Source organism: Puma concolor, chromosome B1 (assembly GCF_028749965.1).
Source record: "Puma concolor isolate L17-30 chromosome B1, mPumCon1.1.hap2, whole genome shotgun sequence".
Classification (NCBI taxonomy): Eukaryota; Metazoa; Chordata; class Mammalia; order Carnivora; family Felidae; genus Puma; species Puma concolor.
Genome location: NC_141670.1, coordinates 89,593,621 through 89,618,490, shown reverse-complemented (window position 1 = coordinate 89,618,490; position 24,870 = coordinate 89,593,621). Strand labels below are relative to the sequence as shown.

Genomic DNA, 24,870 nt, shown 5'->3' with positions numbered 1-24,870 from the left:
AGGGACAGTCCAATACATCAGGAAAGGAAAATAAATGTGAGTCACACCAGTTTTTTTTTTTTTTTTCAAAACAAATAAACGGTGAGGTAAATAAAATACCCTCATGTCATGGCAGCAGGTAAATGCTGACTATGTTTTTCTAAAAATAAATATTCTGCACACATTGATAATTTATATTTTGGGGGGGTATGAGCATCTGTTGTTTAATCATTGTTTTTACAGTAGAGCAAATGCAAAGCATATTTTACCTTAATTAACTCATTAAGGGGAAAATAGCCAAAAGCATAAGGCTTTGGAGAACAATGATTTTAACCACATCACTAGGAATAGAAGAGTACCTTGTTCTCTTTATAGCTGTGTTATAGCTCCCCAAGTAATTCAATTACTGTATAGCATTGAACCATATCTGCAGAGTATTAAGTGTAGTTAAGCGTTCCAGTCTCTAGAGGTCTCTGCACATCACTTTTTCACTCACTGCCATCCTTGCATACCATCAACTTTTCTAAAACAAGCACAACAGTGTGTCGACAGAACTACGGCTCTCCAATGAACTCAGACAAGTTCTTCACTCGTGGTTTGGCCTCACCCTCATATACTGGAAGAGAAATAACAAGAATGTAAGAAAAACCAAAAAGATTCCAGAAGAAAAAAAAATTACCTGTTATTTTGTTAATCTATACAAGAAAGATCTTTCCTTCTTCGTGTCATTATCTCAGGTGTCCCTAGTCTGGAATTGTTTCCGCTACCTTAAGTGTTTCTAAAAGTATAATAGCATTTCGTTATTCCTTTTAAGATTAGATACAGTATACAAAGATGAATTCAAATCAACAAATACTATTTGTTTATCCTATTAGGTGCTTTACGATGGGAAAGACCAGCAAATACCATATTCTTGCATACAATTCACAGAATGCAACATGGGTGCTGATTCCCACACTGAAAGATGACCTACCCTTTCAACACCCTCCTATCTTCCTGAAATAAAATCTCATGGCATCAGAACGTGAGACTTGTGTATAAATTAGCATCTGCCACTGTGACTGAAATCCTGAGAAAAATAGAGACTCCTCTTCAAGGCCTAAATTTTATTTTGCTGCGACTCATTAACATATGTCAAGTTGGCTGGCCCCTCCTCCCTAGGAATCTGGTTCATGAGAAAGGTTATACCACTTTGTGTGGCTTGCAAAGCACAGCATATCTATCACTTGGGCGTGTATGCCAGCAGAAAGCAAACAGAACATTTTGATGTAGTAATAAGAAAGAATCTCAGTCCATAGGAGATTTACCAAAGCTGGGATAAAGGACTGCTTTATTGCGACGTACTATTCAGGACCTTTAGTATAGCATTATTTTCTATTTTGATCACATCCATTATTCATGACCAAATATTCCTTTGATTATTTAAAGCTTAGTATCTGCCAGACACTACGTATAACACCTATATTAGCTCACTTAATCCTTATAGCAATGTGTAGAGTAAGTAGTATCATTATCAGGTCATGATCTCACAGTTCATGAGTTTGAGCCCCAAGTTGGGCTCTGTGCTTACGGCGAGAAGCCTGCTTGGGATTCTCTGTCACCCTCTCTCTCTGTCTCAATCTCTCTCTCTCTCTCTCTCTCTCTCTCTCTCTGTCTCTCTCTCAGATAAATAAATTAAAAAATAGAATAAAACATTAAAAACTAAAAGTGAGGAAACTAAGGTAGTAGAAGCTAAGACATTTTCTTCAGGTTTTCTAAGTAAATGATGCTGATGAAATTCCAACCCATTCAATTTGTCTCCAAAACCTGCACTCTTAACCCTTATAAACTACAATCTTTCAAGTACTAAACCCTAACACAAGTTACAAGAAGAAGAAATGGATCAACCCGTTGTATCATCTAAAGGAAACATTTTTGCAAGTTCATGTGCATAGACCAGAGCAAAAGAAACAAACAAACAAAAATATCAGTAAAAATAAAACTTCAGAAGTTTCTACATCACTAGCATCTCTGATAGAACAGTTAAATTACACTGTGCTGTTAAATATAGACTTCTCTCTGCCTAGATATAAATATTAAAGTAGCATTCATTTATTTCTTACATTTTTACTTCTTAGTCAAGAAGACATGTCACAGAAACACATATAATATACGTAAAATTTTCTTGTGTTCAATGGAATGTCTAAGGTAAATAATCAAAGTATACCTATAATGTTGTTTATGTATTCCCAAAGAGACATTTGCACTGTGATTTTAAACACTTTTACCTAATTTCCTTTCCTTTTATGCCATTCGAGAGATTAGGAGAGAGGGAGAGGGACAGGGGTAGAAAAAGAGAGAGAGAGAGAGAGAGAGAGAGAGAAACAGGGAGAGGGAGAGGGAGAGGGTGGGAGGGAGGGAGAGGTGGAACATCTATATTTATTTAACTTATCTTTTTTGGTTGCAGGAAATAATAATCAACCTTCACAATTTAGGGTACAGAGTAAAAAACAGTTAAAATGTGGGAAAAAAACTGATAATATTTGTAAACTGTGTTATATCAATATTTTATGGATATTAAAAGTGAAAGCATGAGTTTAACTGAAATTCAAATAAAAAATTTATCCCTTGCTTTTTGTGAGACATTTGACAATTTCTCCAGTAGTCTGTTTCCTAGTCGTGTCATCTATAAAATGGGGAAAACAACAATACCTACTTGATTACACTGCGAGAATGAAATAAAATAAATCTTAGCAGAATGACAGGCAATAAATGTTAATTTTAATAATACTGTGTTGATGATGGTAGTGTTTTGTATCTAGTATTTCTAATTAAGCTTCATATTTGTAATATAAATGATTGTCATAATCTCTCATTTCTTCATATTCTCATGATGGTATTGTGGATTCTCAGTAGATGACTTTACAACTATTTTAATAAAAAGAATGAGATCTCAAATGAGGAGATTGGAACCTGGCCTCATACCATAGGCGAGCTTCATAATCCTTTCCAGTAGCTTTTATCTCTCATTTCTCTCCACATGTTGCTGTGACTTAATATAAACTTTAACATGTCCTTCTTGCTGGTGATTACTAACCTTAAAATCAATTCTGATCCTTCTGATGCACCAAAAACTCAACAGACAAAAATAATAAAATAATTTTCATCCACAAATCATTTAAGTTAGCAATATCACTATTCTTCCAGGTTCCAAACCCCAAAACACTCTGGAAATCATTTTACTGGTAACTCTCCTTAATTACTACATTTCCTTAATTACTACATTTATTAAATCCTCATAAAAACGTGCTTTTATTTTTTTATGTTTTTATTTTGCAAATCAAAACCACAATGAATGATCACCTTATACCTGTAAGAATGGCCGGAATCAAAATGGCAAGAAATAACAAGGGGTGGCATGGATGTGGAGAAAAAGGAACCATTGTGCTCTGCTGGTAGGAATGTAAATTGGTGCAACCATTGTGCAAAACAGTATGGAGATTCCTCAAAAACCTAAAATAGAACCACCATATGATTCAATAATTCCACTACTGGGTATTTACCCAAAGAAAACAAACATTGATTCAAACATATATATGCACCCCCCCCATGTTTATTGCAGTATTATTTAGAATAGCCAAGTTATGGAAGGAATCCAAATATCCACCAATAGATAAATGGATAAAGAAGAGATCACACACACACACACACACACACACACACACACACACGACTATTATTCAGCTATGAAAAGCGATGAGATCTTGCCATTTGCAACAATATGGATGGACCTATAGGATTATGCTAAGTGAAATAAGAGAGAGACAAATACCGTATGATTTCACTTGTATATGGAATCTAAAAAACAAATGAATAAACAAATAAAGAGCAGAGTAGGACTTGTAAATACAGAGAACAAACTGATGGTTGTCAAAGGGAGTGGGGAGGTAGGTGGGCCAAATGGGTGAAATGGAGTGGGAAATACAGGCTTCCAGTTATGGAACGAATAAATCATAGGAATAAAAAGTACAGCATAAGGAATATAGTCAGTTGCATTGGAATAGCCTTGTTTGGTGACAGATTAATGCAGTGTAGATTAATCATTTTGTTGTACATCTGAAACAAATGTAACATTATGCATCAACTATACTAAAAATGCTATTTTGTAATTGCAATATCTTATTTCATTTTCTCCATACTAGCAAAACTAATCACATGCAGTTCATTATCCCCTCACACATACCTGTTGATACAAAGCCTTAATTTTTTAACAAATATTAATTAAAAACCTTGGGGCGCCTGGGTGGCTCAGTCGGTTGAGCGTCCGACTTCAGCTCAGGTTATGATCTCACAGTTTGTGAGTTCGAGCCCCGCATCGGGCTCTGTGCTGACAGTTCAGATCCTGGAGCCTGCTTCGGATTCTGTGTCTCCCTCTCTCTCTGCCCCTCCCCCACTTGTGCTCTGTCTCTCTGTGTCTGTCAAAAATAAATAAAAATGTTAAAATTTTTTTAATAAAAAAATAAAACCTAAAAACCTGATAGCTAATCAATTGACTCTAGCTATTGGAAGCTATAAAGAAAAATACAATGTAAAAACTTAGTTCTTAGATACAAGGAGTTTAAAATCTAGGTAAAGAGACAAAAAAATCCAAATATACTAAACTACAAATAGAATAGAATTTTCAAAAAACACCACCACCACCACAAAAAGAGTGAATAAGGATAAGAAATAAGAGCTACTAAGTGGAAGCTCATTCTAATTAAATCTGATGCAATTAGCAAAGGTTTTGATATTGGCCTTAAAATATAGGTAGAAGTTGCATGGGTATAATAATCAAAAACTTTCCTGGAAAAGAATGCCATATGTACTAAGGTATGGTAGAAAAACCAGCCCTCCATGCTGTTTATCTATGGAATAGTATCTTTACCATTCTATTTTTGAGCAGATTTGAAAGCAGAGGATCTTCTGGATAACTTTTCAACAAGGTCTCATGAATTGTTTTGGTATACTTAGATGATACTGATCAGAAAAATGAAAGATCACACTAATACTTACAAAATGAAGTTCCACCTTACATTTAAAATAAGCTGATCATGAACACAGTTCCTGAAAATATATATTTGAGCAGAGATGGAGTTTCTTTAACAACTTAGAAGTTATAAAAAGAAAAACATAATGTGCCCAGTGTTTAAAATTTGCTGCAGAGTTGTCTTAACATGAATGTTGATGCCATATTTATATATTTACAATATATGGGAACATTGAGACAGATTTCATCTAATATCTCCATAAATTTTCCTGAAAATATGCTAACATTTTAAGAAGAATGAAATCCCACGAAATGGTAGATGGTTGTATTCATTTGTCTTTTCTGTAGCAATGAAGTCCTCCACTGTCATTCTTGTAGAGCCAGGATTTGAGAAACTGTATATGAAGTTCACATACCATTCTATTCTAATACTTGCCCATTATCTGACACCATATGGTATCTTAAACATCTCTGGCCTAATTTGAACAAAATGTACTTAATGATCTCCACAAATGCTTTCCAATTTTTGTATTTTACCACCATCAAAAGGTATTTAAATAGGTGGCAATCAATCCTCAGTAAGATCTCAAGTTTCTACAATATTAGTCCTTATTTGTTTGACCTTGTTTATGTTCTTACTCCCCCATGCTTTGAAATCTAATCTTTAAATAACCCACTTAGACATCTCTGGTATTAATATTTCTCCCAGAAAATATGATTTTCTGTTCAGGCAAATTGGATTTCCAATGATATTATTAATCTTTCTACAATTTCCCAGACTTCTGGCTCTCATTTCTTCTTTTAATTTATAAACGCTTGCATTTGTCTATGCCCTTGACATACTAAAACAGATGGAGTTTCTATCCTAAATCGTGAGCATTACTAAGCAAATGCAAGTGGCAGTGAGCTGTAACCTTGCAATCTTTATAAATGTACACCCACAAAGAAGTTTAAATATAATTTCTTCAGTTTACTACAGAAAATAAATGATTTTGGAAGACTAATTATCTACATCAACCACTTCACGCACACACATGCCTAAATCATGCTAGTTGAAATATCTGGAGTTTTAAATTTCTAACAAAAGACCGGGAGAGGGTGGGGAAGAGATTAGTAAATGGGTAGATGATAGATAGACAACTATAGATAAAATAAAATTGAATTACATTTAAGTTTAGCTTCTTTTCCTATGTATTCACCCCATTTTCTTTTGTGCCTGAGATGACAGATAGTTTTTTCAAAACTAGCTTTCACTTTATTTCCAGTTGTGGCATGTTTAGTTGATGATGGTAGAACACAACACACACCAGTGTTCCACAGATTTTGTCCTCAATTATCACAATAAATTAGACAATTAAATGAAATAATGCCCAGACACTTTGTATATTTTGAGATTTTAAAGGAATTTTTAGCAATTGATTTTATAAATATGTAAGATAGATTTAGCCATTCCAAAATCTCAATAATTGTTTCATCAGAACCAATTTCACATTATTTTTATTTATTTACTTTTTTTTTCAGAAGGTGGAACTTTTATATGAAATCAACAAATTGCTGAATTAGTCAAGGTTTTTTAAATTTGCTTTTTAAACTTCTCAATAATTGCTTTTGCCCTACCCTTAATAACTTTAGGTGCAGAAATGCAGCGTTTTCTGAAACCCCAATCCAGCTTCTCATAGGGAAGGGCTGAGTCATAGTTAATCTCCCACCCAACTCATATTTGCCTTAATGGAAAGGAAGGAGGCTTATATTTTTAGTTTGGTATGCCAGTATATATTAAGATTAAAAACTATTGTACATTTGCAAAGGCAATGGCGGCTTAAGGTGATATTGTAAATATTGTAAATATTGTAAATTATAAATTGTATTGGATATTGTAAGTTAGCTTATTTACCTACTCAAGTTATCACTTTATTTCCAATTGTGGCATATTTAGTTGATGATGTTAGAACATAAGACACACCAGTGTTCACTGATTTTGAAAAGCACCCTGTCCCCAATTATCACAATACATTAGAGAATTAAAGGAAACACTGTCATAGTTTTCAGAGTTAAGAAATTCTGAATTTCTTATGTCATAAAGGAAGCTCAAGCCAGCCTAACAGGTAGCATTATCTTGAGGGACCACCACAGACTGTTGTGTGGTCCAGATTGCAAGTACAGGACATTTTCATAACGGACTCCTAAAGTATTATTCAGGATAAACTTCCAATTGTCTAGAAGACTTGTGCAGATCAATGCTGTAGCCATTAACCACACCGAGCACTTCCAATGTGGCAAGTCCACACTGGGGTATTCTGTAAGTGTAAAATACACAGCAGAAGTTGAAGACAGTACCAGAAAAGAAATAGAATGTAAAATGTATATCATTAATAATTTTATATTGATTAAATATTGAAATGATAATACATATTTTAGATATATCAGGTCAAGTAAAATTATTACAATTAATTTTATGCTTCTTTTTACTTTATTGTTATGGCTGCTAGAAATTTTGAAATTACATATGTGGCTCACATTTAGGGCTGGAATTCTATTTCAACTGGACAGTGATGGTCTAGACTATATGCCCTTTAAAGAAAGGGTCCACTCCAGTCTTGTTTTAATTTTTTTTTAAGTTTATTCATTTTAGAGAGAGTGAGAGAGAGAGAGAGAGAGAGAGAATATGAGTAGGGGAGGGGCAGAGAGAGAGGGAGACACAGAATCCAAAGCAAGCTCCAGGCTCTGAGCTGTCAGCACAGAGCCTGATGTGGGGCCCTAACTCACAAACTGTGAGATCATGACCTGAGCTGAAGTCAACGCTTAACCAACAGAGCCACCCATGCGCCCCGACTCATGTCTTGTTTTAAATGATAGTATCTAATATGAATTATTAATAAATGCGTTGAATACATTATTAGTGAATGCCAAACAAGCCTTACAATCAGGGTACCCTCTTCCCTGAACATTTCTGGAGACATCCTGAAAATCCTTTGTTCTTTTTTTCCTCTGCCTTTTTATTCCAAACTAACTCTTACCCTTCTGTGTCCTTTTAGCATCAACCAGGATTCGATTACTATTTCACGGTTATCCACTTTCAGATGTGTTAATATACAAATGCTCTCCTATTTTAAGCTCTAGTCCCTTGAATGGCTTAAAGTCTCCTTAATCTGCTAATCAATTAATTGCATTTTCTTCCTTAGAGTGATATGCTTGGATAGTCTCCTGTCAAATCAGCATCATCCGTAGCCTCTTCAAAGGCAAAAGAACTACATTTCCCAGAATCTCTTTCTCTGTATAGTTCCAGATTCCAGGTTGGAATCAGTCAACAAGAGATGTTTTCTTGAGATTTGTAAGACAGAAAAGGCTTAGAGGATTGTTTTCCCAAGTCAGTTAAAGGATGATAAATGGGCCAAAGGATGTTCAAAGCTTCTTGTAAGTAAACTTTTCTTTAAGGAAAATAAATAAAACTGCAAATACAAAATTAATAGGGCCACTCCCACAGTAGGGCCCATGACAAGAAAAGAGTCCTAAAGTTCAAACTTTATTAACTTCGCTGTGAGTCCACCCCCGTACCAGTTCTTTCCGTCAGCAACGCTGATGGAAGAGCTCCTTCTTTACTGAATATATTTATTTTTTTTTCAACGTTTTTTTTTTTTTTTTAATTTATTTTTTTTGGGACAGAGAGAGACAGAGCATGAACGGGGGAGGGGCAGAGAGAGAGGGAGACACAGAATCGGAAACAGGCTCCAGGCTCTGAGCCATCAGCCCAGAGCCCGACGCGGGGCTCGAACTCACGGACCGCGAGATCGTGACCTGGCTGAAGTCGGACGCTTAACCGACTGCTCCACCCAGGCGCCCCTGAATATATTTATTTTTAAATGAGGTTCAACTCTTTCCAGATATTTATTGCCTATATAATAATATAAGCAAGAGCTCAACTTATTGTACACATTATATATTCCTAATGTATATAGGAACACACTTTTTCATGTGCTGATAAAATGAAAGCAGATTAAAAAAATTGCCACTAAATTGCATCACTTTATATATCCATCTGCCAGAAGTGGGGTCCACAAAATTCTGATAACCGTCCTGTGGATATGGATGAACTCTGTGCTCCTAATACTCTTGTGTCCTCTGGATTCCACCTTATCTTGTTATATAAGAACAGTGATTCATGTTTCTTTTTTACCTCTCTATGAGTAATTCTCATGAATGTTCAGACATGTCATTATTATTTATTATTTCTCTTCTAGATTAAAAAAAAATCCCTTGACATCACTTTCTCCTTTCCCTTTATGTCAACTTCCTATGAAGTGTCACTTATACTGTCTCTATGTGACTTGCTCTTCTCTTGTTTTCTTTTGAGACCATTCTAATAGCTTCTATTAGCCATATGTTCACCAAAATTCTTGTGTGTGTGTGTGTGTGTGTGTGTGTGTGTGTGTGTGTATGTGTGTGTGTGACTTCTTTACAAGTCATCAGGGACTATCAATATTGCTAAGTCTAATAGTAATTTATTTTCTGTCACCAACGTATTTAATGTGTATACATTGTTTCATCCCAAAGATCACTCCATTCTTCTTTAAACCCTTCCTTGACTTAACTGTTTTTGATCACTTCCAATCACACTACTGTCCTCAGTTTCCTCCAACATCACCAGCCACTCCTTTCGGTCTCTAGTCTTTCCTACCAGTTAATATTGGAATGTTCAAGGACTCAATTCTTACACGCAGATACTCTCTCTCACTATATATATCGTATATATATATATATATATATATATATATATATACACACACACTATATATAGTATATATACTATATATATATAGTATATATATATACACTATATATATAGTGTATATACACTATATATATAGTATATATATATACTATATATATAGTGTATATACACTATATATATAGTGTATATATATATATATATATATATATATATAGTCTTCTTGAGTGATATCGTACAGCTCCAGTTAAATGGCATATCTATGCAGATAACTTCAAAATTTATAACTCTACCACAGACTTTTTTCCTGAATATATATATATATATATATATATATATATATATATACATATATGCCAACATTTATACCTACATACTTTCATAGTTAAGTAACAGGCCAATTAAATTTAACATATTCTAAACTGAACTTCTCACCTTTACCAGATGCAATCTGCTCTTACTGCCTTTCCTGTTACACAAATGGCAATTTCATTCTTCTGGTTCATCAGGGCAACATTCTTAAATTCATCCTTGATACTTCTTTTTTTTCATATTTCACAGAAAATCTATCAGCAAATCTTTCAAAACTACCAAGAACCCAACCGCTTCTCGTCACCTCTACACTAAAAGCCACCATCATTTCACCTGGACTATTGCCATATCTTAAAGCAATATTTTGCTTGGTCTAGAGTCGACCAACATCACAGCATTCACAACCTATAAGGATTCTGGTAGTATATAATTTAGTGCATCCTAAAAACTTGTTAACATCTTCCTGTATGATTTATTAAAGCCAAACTATCCTGCAATACTCTAAAAAGCTTTCAAAAATTGGATCCCAGTTAACCATTTTGCCTCCAATTTCTATTATTCTCTTCTTCCTTATGTTCTTCCTCATCACAGGCAACATCTTCTTGAGCTGAATGGGCATGCCTTTGCCTGGAATTTTCCCCTGGAGATCTACAGATTCCATTTGACAATCCTCTCATGAATATCCACTTTTCACATTCAGACCTCCTTAAAAGTGTATGCGTCTGCAGCTTTACTGAGACTCAGAATTTAAATATCTTCAAAGCTATGACTTAACAACTTCAATGAAATAATAAAATGCTGTTTTAAGTGTTATTTGAAGCTTGGGGTTTTATAAAATTAGAATTCAAGGAGAAGAGTTGAAATAACAAAACTCTGTAAATTTTACCTTTCACAAATATTGATGGAAATGAAATTTTAAGGTTAGAGACTCAGTGTGTAGGGGGAAAGAAAGCATGTAGATTAATAATTGATGGGCATAATTTTGTTTTCCAAATACCCTTTCTATTGTTACCATATAATGCTGGAAAACTTCTGCAACTGTCAGATCAGTTGCCAGAATCCCAGAGTTTAGAAGAGAAAGTGTCTGTCTCCCCTTACTCATAAATCAACACCGTCTTTATAAAAATAATGTTAATGAATGACTAGCACTAAACAAAGCAAAACAAACAAAAAAAGAAACAAAACCACAAACACACAAACGGAGAAAGGCCATAGCAATGACAGATAAATAAAGACCAAGAACAACTGACTAGTACAAGCCTCAAGTACTGTTAATACTATGCTTCCTGAGTGCTTATTCTTACCAGCAGAGTAAAGTGCACATGTATGAATAATGAGACATATTCAGTCAAACTGAGACACACAGTATGAATAATTCTTAGGTTGGAAGGAAAGGCCACTTGAAAATATTGACTACGCAAATTAGTTGAGGCTTGAGGCTTGTAGGAAAATAATGGTATAATTTTCTCATAAGTATAGCTAATAAAAGAAGGATTAAACATACAAATGGCACCATAAGCTTAGCAGATCTCCATATAAATTAACTGATTCATGGGTAGAATTTCAGAATAAAACATGGAATAATTATTCTGATTCACATTCCCATGTTGCTTATTGAAGGTAGGGATAGGGGGATGCTTGCTCAATGCAAGCATACATTAATAGAGGTGTTAAGAAAAGCTCTAATGTCCTTCAAGATGGAAGGATTCTGACATTATGTAATCAAAATAAAATCTGGTTTGTGATGAATAACCCAGAGTTTTATGCAGAGAATTCTTAATTACACTTCATAAAGCTTCTACATAAAACAGATCTTGCACGTTTTATAAAAATCTGGAAATGCAACTATATAATAAATTTATAAAACCCTAGATTTTTTTGAAATTTATTTTTGAGAGTTAGAGACAGAGTGTGAGTGGGGGATGGGCAGAGAGAGAGGGAGACACAGAATCCAAAGCAGGCTCCAAGCTCTGAACTGTCAGCACAGAGTCCCACGTGGGGCTCGAAATCACAAACTGTGAGATGATGACCTGAGCCGAAGTTGGCTGCTCAACTGACTGAGCCATACAGGTGCCCCTAAAACCCTAGATTTTTAAGAATAGGGAGAGAAGTGAAATGACAAACACTATATTTTATTTTCGCTGGGCATATTATTTATTCAAGTGATACATGTTTTATTCTTCAGTAAGTAAATACATACATATGGCAGAAATAAATACTTTAATCTTTATAAACTATCAGAAGTGTCTTCCACATTATTTCCTCCCCTCATTTTCACTTTATCTTTCGCTATATTTTTATGATTAGAATCATTAGCATATACTTTTTTTTTTCAGATACTGTCAGGTGTAGGACAACTGAGATCAGACATAAACAAAGAATAATTTATTGTTCCCCAGTGCTGATTAGCAAAAAACATAATAATGTATATTGTTCACCCCATTCCTTGACTTATTTTTCTTGAAATAAAAATTTAAGATGAGAATGTGTTTTCCTTGAGCAAATATGTGGTGTCAAAATTCATTTTGGGGGAAACAACAAGGGTCAGCCAAACCCTACTTATTTATTTATCTATTTATTTATTTTATTTATTTATTATTTTTATTTTGAGAGAGAGAGAGTGGAAGTGTGTGAGTGTGAGCAGGGGAGGGGCAGAGAGAGAGAGGGAGAGAGAGAATCCAAGCAGGCTCTGCACTGTCAACACAGAGCCAATGTGGGGCTCGATCTCATGAACCATGAGATATCATGACTTGAGCTGAAATTAAGAGTCAGACAATTAACCACTGAGCCATTCCAGTGTGCCAAACCCTATCATTTTTTAAAAGTCAATATCTAAAGTTAAAATAGAAGTAAACTGTAAGAAACTTTTTTTTTCAAGTATCCATCCAGTCTAATTATGTGTTTATTATTTGTCTATAATTATTTGTTTATTATAATTATTATTATTTGCTTTTGAAACTACACACCTAAATTTACAAAAGGCATTGCTCATAAGGCTACTTGTAGACTCAGAGTTTAGGGAAGGTTTTACTTTTCATGTTTGACCTAATCATAATTAATGCCTTCTAAGCAAGTCAAGAGCAATAGTCTATTACATAAAAATAATGTCAAATTGCTTTCAGTGACAGATACATAATCATAAGCAAAGGAAATATATGCTCCATGTTTTTTCAACATTTCAGATTTATACAGGGGGCTAACAAAGCACATAAAGTATAAAAATAAAGACCTACCACTGCATTAATATAGAACACTAAACAACGGTGGAGATCTAAAAATATGGGACAAATATTGAAAGTAAGATATTTCTGAACATTCATACTACCTGATTGAATTGGAATTTTAATTGAATGAGTGTCATCACGCAGTACACATCCAAAGTTTTACAATTTTACCTAAATCTAACCAGCAAACAAATTGTTGAGAATCTATTACATGCAAAGTCTTTATTAGTCAGTGACTTTGAGTCAGTTTATGCCCTTGATTTATTCCCTAATGATCAGTCATGTGTAAAGTCATGAAATTCAGATTGAAAAAGAGCTACAGGAAAACAACCAGGTTATTATTGAAGGATAAGGGAGAAATTCATTTTATCTGGGGTTCTACCAAAATTTTATCTGGAATCACAGCCAATCCAGGTTTTGGCCAAACAGTGGAAGATCTCGAATACCAAGCACGGGATGATCAGGCTTTCTTCTGTGCACAATAGGACACAATAAAGATTTGTTTGGGTTTTTTATAGGTTATTTGCTTTAAAGATGTGAATATAGAGGCAATGTGGAAAATGATGCAGAAAGACAAAAGAGAAAGTATATAGTTAATTCAGGAGATAATGAGGATCAAACCTGAAGCAACTGCATTAGGTATGGGAAGGAAGAAAGTAATTGGAGTTTCTCATTAGTCTAGTTAGTCTTTTATATTTCTCCTTCTGTATGTATAGGCAACTCAATTGTTGATCAATCATCACTGATACCCTTCCTTACATGAACACCGATGGCTCTCAAAGCTACATATCTTTTCTAAACCTCACCATCCCATGCCAGGCCCAACTGTGTGTTGGGTAGCCCTACATAAAAGTCCAATAGACCAAAGAATCCTCCAGATGGCTAAAATTTAACATCATCATATTTCTCACAATTTTCCCTCTCCTCTATTACCTGCATTTTATTCTTCAAAGAGAAACAAATTTCCCTATTCTCTGTATAATGATCTATCTATCCAATCAAAAGCTGAATATCATAAATCACTCCTCCATCATATTCACATCTTTAAAAATTATCATTAGTGTTAAAATTAGGGAAGACTATTAAATAATTCACAAAGAGAAAAAAATAGTTATGCACCATCTCCAAGTAAGTTCCATCGCCAAGTATAAACAAAGAAAATAACTATGATTAATTTCTAACTCCTTTTTGATAGCCTGGTCCAAAATATTTATAACTTTTGCATTACAAACTAAGCTTTATTGAGAATAACACTGCTTGAATTCCTAGTCATTAGCAGACAGTGTACTAATTTTGATGAGCAAGCAATAAAATATGAAAGTCAAGAAGCAAAGGAAAAATTATTAGTATAAATGAAAATAAAATAACAAATGAAAAAATGTGCATTTGCCCCATAAATTATCTACTACTTTTGATTTTTGTTGTAGGAACACAACATATATAAATTTGATATATGCTACATAATAGTGAAGGACGTCATCAACAAAACAAAGAAGCAACCTACTAACCTACTGAATGGGAGAAGATATTTATAAATCATACATTGATAAGAGATTAATATCCAAAATGTACAAAGAACTTAGGCAAAACTAATATTATAAAGCAAACCAACAAGCAACCTGATTAAAAAGTGATAAGAGAACTTGAGTAGAATTTTTTCCAAAAAAGGCATACGGATGGCCAACAGGCATATGAGAAGATGCTCAACATCACTCATGACCAGGGAAATGGAAATCAAACCCACAATGAGATACCACCTCACACCTGTCAGATTGACTATTCACAAAAACACAAAAAATAACAAGTGTTGATGAGGGTGTACAGGAAAGGGAAACTTCCTACACTGCTGCTGAGGATATATACTGCTGCAGCCACTGTGAAAAACAGCATAGAGGGTCCTCAAATAGTTAAAAATAGATCTACCATTTGTTCCAGCAATTCCACTTCTGGGTATTTACCCAAAGAAAACAAAAACATGTATTCAAAGAGATGTATGCACCTCTATGTTCTTTGCTGCATTATATACAATAGCCAAGATATGAGATCAAACTCAGTGTTCAAAAATAGATAAATAGATAAAGATGTGGTATATACATACAATGAAGTATTACTTGGTCATAAAAAGAGAATGAAATCTTGACACTTGTGGCAACATGGATGGACCTAGAATGCATTATGCTAAGTGAAATAGACAGAGAAAGACAAATACCATATGAATTTGCTTATACGTAGAAATTAAAAACAAAACAAAACAAATGAACGAACAAAACAAAACAGAACAGACACCATAGATACAAGAAACAAACAGTTGGTTACCAAAAGAAAGAGAGGTTGAGAGGTGGACAAAATAGGTGAAGGATATTGAGAGGTATACACATCCAAGTATAAAATAAATAACTGATGGGAACATAATGAACAGCATAGGAAATATAATCAATGTTATTATAAGAACTTTGTGTGGTGACATATGGTAGCTAGACATCATAAGGATCGATTCATAATGTCTCAAAAATATTGAATCACTATTATATGCACCAGAAATAGTAGGAAAAATTGTATATCAATTATACTTCAATAAAAAATAAGAAAAAAGACAAAAAATGTAAAAAAATATAAATAATTGTTAGCAGGAACGTAGGTTTAACTCAGAAGGGTCTGCATTTCAAACTGTGTAATAAAATAATGTTTGCCCTTTGATTTTTGCGTCCATTCAAGCTAAAGCCAAAAATGTGGCCTGACAGTCCGGCTCACACTCTCTAAATAAATAAATAAATAAATAAATAAATAAATAATAAAAGGCTTTTCTGTGGAGAGAAAACGGATCTAGTTTCTATCACAACTTTTATAGATAATACATTCTATAAGCATTTAAGAATCAAAAATTTAAAAGTTGGACAAAAAAATCAGTATTAAAAATAATGTATTTATCTGATTCCAAGACTCACATTTTGGCATTTCTTAGATCAGTGTACATCTTGGATTTTTTACTTTGCATTCAGCACGGTGCCTTCTTTTTGAGATACTTTTTTTTTTTTTTAAGTTTTTAATGACCAGTGCTCATCACAAGTGCACTCTTTAATCCTTTAATCCCCATCACCTATTTCATCCATTGCCATACCCACTTCCCCTCTGGTACCTATCTGTTTTTCTCTGTAGTTAAGGGTCTGTTTCTTGATTTGTCTCTTTCTCTCTCTCTCTTTTCCCCTTTGCTCATTTGTGTTTTTTTCTTATAGTATGAGATACTTTTTAAATGATGATGCATTTTACAATTCATGTTATCTGAAAAATCTAGAAAACAGAATGTTAGAAATTCCCTAAATAAATCTTGCCTTTTAAACAGTATATTCTTGAAATATCTATTATTTTATACATGTACTTAATTTATTATTTTCATTCTCAATGGAACACAAACTAGCTTAAGAACTGTGAATACAGTGAATCTTAAGATTCATCACCTGAAGCATGATAATCATTTCTAACGTTGCCTCAAAGAAATTCAGTTTATGAGATGTAAGCTTCTTATCACTATCCCATTATCCACTCATTTTATGAGTAATAACATAAAATGCACTGAAATATTCAAATAATTGTACAAATCCTGCTGTATGAAGATAGCTAGCAGCAGTAGTGTCATTTCATGATTCAAAATAATCATTCATCAGCTAGAATATAAAGTCAAAACTTAGTGCAAAAATAATAAAGATTGTCAATGTTTAATTTATGAATATATCTGCTGTATAGAATTTAGCATATTGAAATGAATGTCAATGCATACAATTTTATTCCAATTCAACATTTTAGCCCATTGGTTAAAAGATTCATTGTTACATGGTAAATATACACTTAAAAGGTAAAAACTTTCTGGCAGTTTTTAAAATATTAATTTATTTTTGAGACAGAGAGAGACAGAGCATGAGCAGAGGAGAGTAGAGAGAGAGAGAGGGAGACACAGAATCCCAAATAGACTCCAGGCTCTGAGCTGTCAGCACAGAGCCTGACACGGCGCTCGAACTCACGAGCTGTGAGATCATGACCTGAGCTGAAGTCAGACACCTAATTGACTGAGCCACCCAGGTGCCCCAAAACTTTCTGGCATTTTGATTGGAATATTTATTATCCGACAAGTTCCTTTGTTCAAGTGCCATGTGATGATTTACTAATATTTTTGCATGCATGGAACACTTTGATTTGAGATTATTAGAGGCACATGTACAAGGAAAATATTTACCACATGGAACAGCACAGACACCAATTATGTGCTAGCTCCATTTCTGCCAGCTGAGTATCAGCTCTGATAACAAATGACAAATAAATATCTGCTTTATTATTAATTCTGACATTGACATTACTGAGGGCATATGCCATGGACCTAATATTTTTGTCTCACTCATAGGTTGAAACCTCATCCCCCATGTGATAGAATTTGGAGGTGGAGCCTTCAGGAGGTCCCTTCATGGATGGAATTAGTGCCCTTATGTAAAAGATGCCAGAGAGCTCCCCTGTTGTGTGAGGGTACAGCAAAAAGATTATCATCTATGAATCAAGTAGCAGGTCCTCACCCAACACAGAATCAGCCAGTGCCTTGATCTTGAACTTGCTAGCCTCCAGAGCTATGAGGAGTAAATTTCTATTGTTTATAAGTCACCCAATCTATGGTTATTTTTGTTACTACATTAGTTCCAACAAAGATAGCATGATATCTATGTTTTTTTTTTCTTTAGAAATTAATTCACTATTACTGTGTGAGCCTAAGCATAATTCCTTTCCAGTTGCAAAATGAATTTAACATGGTTTCTTTATGATAGACATATAAGGAAACAGATATTGAGAAATTATGTGACTTCATGAATATCACAATTCTCCAAAAACAAAAGCACACATGAAAAATAAATCTAATGAATTCAGGCCTAGTGCTCTTTCCATCTGTCTAAGAAAAGTAGTAGTTTAGTAGTAGCAATTATTTCTTAGGATTATGCACACTTTAGATCTCTAACACATAGAATCCTGTGTATCTATCTTAACCTATACTTACTATGAAATGTTCGTTTCAAAAACACAGAGAGTGCAGTGGTTGATTTTTTAGACTCTGAAGTCAGATTGCCTGGATTTCAAATCCTCTCAATGCTACTTACTGTCTAGTATATATGATCTAGGTTAAATATGTATCAAGGCCTCCTTTTTCTCATCTGCAAAATGGAAACAGTCATCCCCACCTAACAGGGCTCTTATTAAAAACAAGAAATGAGAAGCAGTTAGAAAGGTGTCTTTCTTATAGAAAATGCTCAGAAATTGTCAGCTACTATGGATTACGATGGTGTTTTAAAACAGAAGAGTGCATTGGCATTGAATATAGAATCCAGATTTGTGATACTTGTATTCGGAAAACTGAGTTAGACTGTTGGTTTTGCCACTTATTAGCAACATAAACTTGAGCAATTATTTTGCCTCTTGGGTATTGTTTTCCTTTTCCTTAAGTTGGAAAAACAATGTCCTGCCACAACACTGGATTATTTTGGATATCAAATGAGTTAAGAATTATGACAGCATATGTAAACTATAAAGCTTTGTAAGATATAAAGTAAGAAACAAAAAGAAAATGAGAGAGCTACCATAGCCATAATTACTTCTAAGCAACCTAATGTGACCCACAAGTAATTTTTTAGGAGCTGCAAGTTTGAGATGGCACTGTAAAATCTTTACCCCATTTGTCTAGCAATAACCACATAGTCCAATAACATCAATGCCAAGAATTTTTTTTAAAAAAAGCAAAGAGAAATATGTACAACCAGATTATCTTGCAAAGAAAACAAACACAATTTTTTAATGTCTATTTTTGACAGAGAGAGAGAGAGAGGGAGAGGCAGAGAGGGAGAGACAGAGAGAAGGGGACAGAAGATCTGAAGCAGGATCTATGCTGACAGCAGCAAGCCTGATGCGGGGCTTGAATTCACAAAGCCTGAGATCATGACCTGAGCCGGAGTCAGATGTTCAACCAACTGAGCCACCCAGACGCCCTGAAACACAACTTTATTTTTGTGTCTCCACACACTCACTACAACTCCTTAAAATATATTCAGTTGGATAGTTTTCACCTGTCCCTGAATGAAAGTTGTGGCAGACCCATGGCTTTTCCTTCATTCTTGGTAATAATTGGTCCTATCGTAAATCACATTTCTATTCCAATTTTGAAATTAGAATGGACAATGCCAGATATAAGTTAAAACTTAGAACTTGACTTAGAGATAATATTTTTCCTCTTCCCTAGCACCCACTTCAAACTAATCTTGTCAGGAAAAGAGAAATGGTCTTCTTTCCATTCTCGCCTTTCTCATTATTTCCTTAATTGTTTTTCATTGTCATTCATTGAGAGTCAACTCCAAGTCAGGAGAAGGAGGAGATATGATAGTGTTAGGATTCTTTCTTGGCTGAGTCACTTGGCTGGCCATCTCAAGCTAGGTCTGACAGGATAGATTTCTCCTGAGTAGTACCTGCTGGGCACCTTTCTCCCAAAGTTTCTTGGCTAGGAAGGTTGTATCTCTATCTTTAGTGGTCACTCACGACCTTTTCTTTAGTTCCTCTGTGTCCAGCAATGCATATGCAAGCTCTTTCAATTGAGGACTCCTTACTCATGAGGGGATCTAGGCAAGAGAAAGCAATGCAACCTCAAATCACCAGCTCTCTTCTTTGGAGTTGAAATATGGCCCATGTAAAACACTCAGCTACCCTTTGCTAGAGCAACCTGATACAGTAGACCTCTCAGAATGCACCCACACTCCCTGGCTCTGCTACCCAAGCCAGCCCTATAAGTTTCCCAGCTCGAATCCATCTCTGGGCCAAAGTCTGCTCCAGTCTTCATACTTTCGTCAGGTACAAGTTTCTTCTTCTCTCCCAAATGCAACAAGTAGGTCAACATTTACCGAATAGTTCCATTGGCTAGTCCCTCATTAGGGGCTCATTCCCACGACTCTGAGACTCAGAGCAGGCAATCCTTCCCTGCAAAGAAAGCTTCTCCCTAATCCAATTACCCCTCTTTTATATATTTGAGCTGGCTGTAGGTTCTTAAACCATTTTCTTTTTGGTCTATATGAAAATGTCTGTTTCAGGGCGCCTAGGTGGTTCAGTCAGTTAAGCCTCCAACTTTGGCTCAGGTTATGATCTCATGGCTCGTGAGTTCAAGCTCCACATCGGGCTGTCTGTTGTCAGCATAAAAGCTGCTTCAGACCCTCTGTCCCCCCCACTCTCTCTGCCCCTACCCCTCTCTCTCTCTCTCTCTCTTTCTCAACAATAATAGAAAACGTCTGTTTCATGTTTGGTGTTGATATCTACTATTGTACTATAAACCTCGAGTCTTGTACATGTGGACAATCCTGCTAGAGCTGCTTGAAGTTGTTCTCGTAGCTCTTCAGTATGAAAGGCTGTGTCCTACATGCAGTTTAGGCCATGTGCTTATCAAAGAAGCTCCCCCTGCAAAAAAAAAAAAAAAAAAAAAAAAAAAAAAAAAAAAAAAAAAGTATGATGTGGTATCACATGAAGTCTGCTAAAAAGAAGAAATTATTGCAAGAACTAATTTTCTCACAAATGAAGTAGAGTTCAAAAGGTAGAAATTACAGTGGAGGTTTCCCGAGTGGATAGCAAAAAATATATATATTTTATTCATAAGTCAAACCTACGAGGCCAAGTCAGCCTTAGAGTATCAACTGAGAGCATGATTTTCTTCTCCAACCCTGGAAGATATGAATTGATATCTTCTTTCTTAGTGTTACCAAGAAGAATATTTTATAGTACTACAATAAGCTATCATGATTTTAGAAAGATCTTACCAGTCAAATGCACTTGCCTTCACGCACTAATTTTGTTACTTTATCTTTTATCAGATGTTTTACAGAAAAATATGTGCAGGACAGCATTAAGCAACAGTAATAACAATAAAATAACTATGCCTAGGAACGACCTGTACTTTGTGAATGTGTGTAAGACTCGGAGTAAATATCTCAGATTTCCTATCTTGGGCATGCATTAAAAAAATGGGATTTCTAAAAGGGAATGATGAATATGTGGACACAGAAAAGGTCTGATTAATCAGGATCTGTTCTCAATTTTTCATATAAAACACCTGAGGATTGAAAAAATACCTCCTCCTGTGTATGAATCATGAAGGTAGCATATGGCAAGGGATGTTTCTTGAAACCATGAAGCCTAACTCTGAAATTCAATGCCTTTCCAAGATTAAGAAATTACAGTAATTGTAGTAATGGTGGGGTCTCTAGCATGAGTCTAGGAAGATTTTTTTTTTCTAACACATCTGCTCATTTACACATCAAATAATAAGCAGCCTCCAAATTATCTTCTGTAAAAAAAAAAGAAAGAAAGAAAGAAAGAAAGAAAGAAAGAAAGAAAGAAAGAAAAAAATTGTAGCTATTAAAGAATGGTGGAAAAGGGATGCCTGGGTGCCTCAGTCAGTTAAGAGTCCAGCTCTTGATTTTGGCTCAGGTCATGATCTCATGGTTCGTGAGTTCAACCCCCCATTGGGCTGTACACTGATAGCACAGAGCCTGCTTGGTATTATCTCTTTCCCTCTCTCTGCTCTTCCCCTGCTTGTTCTCTCATTCTGTCTCAAAATAAATAAGTAAACTTAAAAAAAAAAAAAAAAGAATGAATAAGAGACTGTGATTGCTTTAAGAACCTAGGTGCAATAATATGTAGTAAGAAAGTTTCATAAAATTGAGTACAAGAAAAATAAGTCTTCTGCAAGAAGCTAGCTTTCACCCCAGTTTTTTCTAAAAATGATTACAAATCCCAGAAACATCAGAGATTGTGAATGGTGACCTGTATGAGCCCTTAAAACCACTGGGCTAATCCTGTCTCTACATGCACACCTATATTGGTGACAATAACATTGCACTGTGCTTGGGTAGGACCCAGTGCACATAGAAAGCAGAACATGCTTTTGCTCTTGTAGCTTGGCCATAGTTTTCTTGAAGAGAACCTCAATTGTTTCCTCTAACTGTATTTATGTCCCAAGTGCCACACCAGCCCCTCACCTGTCACTTCTACTTTTAATTACTTAACCCAAAAGTCATTTCAAGATCAAATGGGAGACTGAAAGTAAATAGCTTAATTCAGTGGTGATTGAATATTAGAGATGAATCTTGCAGAGAGAATGACTCCTAGAAGCTCTCTTTTCCTTAATAAGATCTCAAATTTCCACTAAAATTCCTTTCCAAATTTGAATTAGTCAACATAGAAACAATCAGAGCAGTCTTCATAAAGTGAGGAACTTCAACTATTTTTCAATTCGGCCTTCTTTTGATGCTGGTAAAACAGCAATGAAGAGATACAGAAAGTAAGAGTGCAAAGTCCCAGCTGAAACCAGAAGCAGCAAGCATTTGAGATTTTTGTGTTTGCATTTGTTTGTTTGCACTTTTGTTTGGAATGTTTGGTTTCTGAAATAAAGGACAACATTTTCACTGTTTCTCAGTAAAAAGCACAAGGTAAAGGCAGAGGGAAATATCCACACAACCTTCACTAAAAGGCTAAAACAATAACTGAGATGGTGCAGGGGCACCTGGGTGGCTTAGTTGGTTGAGCAGCCAACTCTTGGTTTCCGGTCAGGTCGTGATCTCACGGTTTTGTGAGTTTGAGCCCCATGTCAGGTTCTGTGCTGACAGAGTAGAGCCCGGTTGGAATTCTCTCTCTCCTCTCTCTCTCTGCCCCTCCCCATTTGCACTGTTTCTGTCTCTTTCAAAATAAATAAATAAACTTAATTAAAAGAGAATAAGATGAGATCAAGCAGGACAAGGCAACAGAAGATACAGTAACAAGGCAAAGCAAACAGAGAAATTCAAGAACAACACCTGAAATTTGACTTCCTGGCTACATGTAACTAGAGAGTAATATTCATCTTTATCAAGAAAACAAAGCAGACAAGAGCACTACATCATGTAGTTGGCCATCTGAACCTATGTCTTAGCCTAAAATCATGTCATTTAACTAGAGTTTGCTTGGAGTTTTATTCAAGGGATTATTTACTTTTCATAGCAACCTTGATTAAAAGAAACAAAAATCATGATACAGAAACTCCCAAGAATCTGTAGACACCTCCAATCATCCAAGTCCGGGGATTAGTTTGACTGGCTAACATAAGTAGTTCAGCCTTACCAACACATGCCCTCAGTCACAATTTAAACTTTTTCTTTGCTTTAAAAATATTTCTACTGAAGTATTGTGGTTCTTGCATGGGTGAAATAGCAAACAGCTGTGAAAAAATAATTGCATTCCTTTCAGAGTTTCAGACTTACTCTCGGCTTTGATCTTAAATGATCAAGCTTTTGTGGAGGACATGTGCAAATATTTTAGACCTGATATGGAATATCCAGTTTCTTCTTAAAAGAGAAGAGGAAATTAATGGATAACATTCTATACAATTATTTTGTAGTTTTTAAAATTAATGAAATAGCCAAGCAATACTTGTTGAAACTATTGTTATAAGGCAAGAGTGTATTACGGCCATAGATCCATGTTGATGATTAAATCTTGTGAAAATTTTAGATCTGCTTTCTGTTCTCAGAAGATGGAATTTTGACTCTTCTACATTATTTTATTTATTTATTAACATTATCTTGGTTCTTCCAAGACGAAGGTGAATGAGGTCAAGTTACTCTGGTTAACACAGGTGATGAAATATTCTAAGTACACAGTGTTGAATGAGGGAAAAAAAGGACAATGTCTCAGCAGGTCTCATGGAGAATTCAAACATCCATCAGGATACACGAGTAACTTTGCCATTACTGTAATACAGCATATGTACCCTGGTTATTTTCTCCCTACTAAAGATTATGGACATTTATTACAAACACAAGTTATATCATGAGCAGTGATTATGTCCCTTTATCAATTTTCAACTTAAGACATACATATTGGATATTATTCTAAGACCTTGCTTCTGACTGATTGATAGGTAAGTGCCATTGGTTCATTCCCTATTTTCTCTCATAAGTTATAAACCTGAGGCATGGCATTTATACACTGGAAGACATAGTGGCCTATTTTTTAAGAAAATGTAATTGTACATAGCTAATTGTTGTCACATGTGCTTTCTACCTAAGTTGGGGATGGTCTTATACCACCATAGTCTTCCAGTTATGAACACTGAGTAAATACTTTGCTTCAGTCTCTATGCTGGATACACTGAATAAAAATAAATAAATAAATAAAAACAAAAAACAAATATCTCACCCTCAGAGAACTCAAAAGGACAGAGAAAAAGATATATAGGGAAAAGATTACAAATATATTATGGAAAGAGGGAATGCTAATAGAGATATGTACTAGGTAAAAAATTTGGGAACTGACATATGGAAATCTCATGAACAAAGAGATGGGGAGAGGCTGTGTAGGAAAGATTCCCAGGAGTGATAATATTTAGAGAAAGTGGGATGCAGGTAGGTGTAGGGGCTTCTGGTTGGTGTGGGAAACAATTGTCTTACAAATGATGAGCTCGAGGAAATTCAAATGGATTCTATGGCTGACAAGTAGGATACAAATGACAATACTGTGGAAGATGAATCTGAAACGTTGGGTAGAAGTGAGGTGTTGATGAACCTTTTGCCACATCAGAAGAC

General features: G+C 35.0%; 1 long non-coding RNA gene across 2 annotated transcripts in view; it reads right to left on the bottom strand.

Moving 5' to 3' along the window:
- The window catches only part of LOC147581755 (uncharacterized), a 191,754-nt gene that overhangs the window by 7,246 nt on the left and 159,638 nt on the right, over nucleotides 1-24,870 (bottom strand). Inside the window, exon 4 of one of the 2 annotated variants that reach the window (XR_015250222.1) lies at nucleotides 20,591-20,713. This is a non-coding gene — a long non-coding RNA (uncharacterized LOC147581755). Of the gene's footprint in view, nucleotides 1-20,535; nucleotides 20,714-24,870 lie in introns of those variants that run through there. The other variant, XR_015250221.1, reaches the window with a different exon arrangement.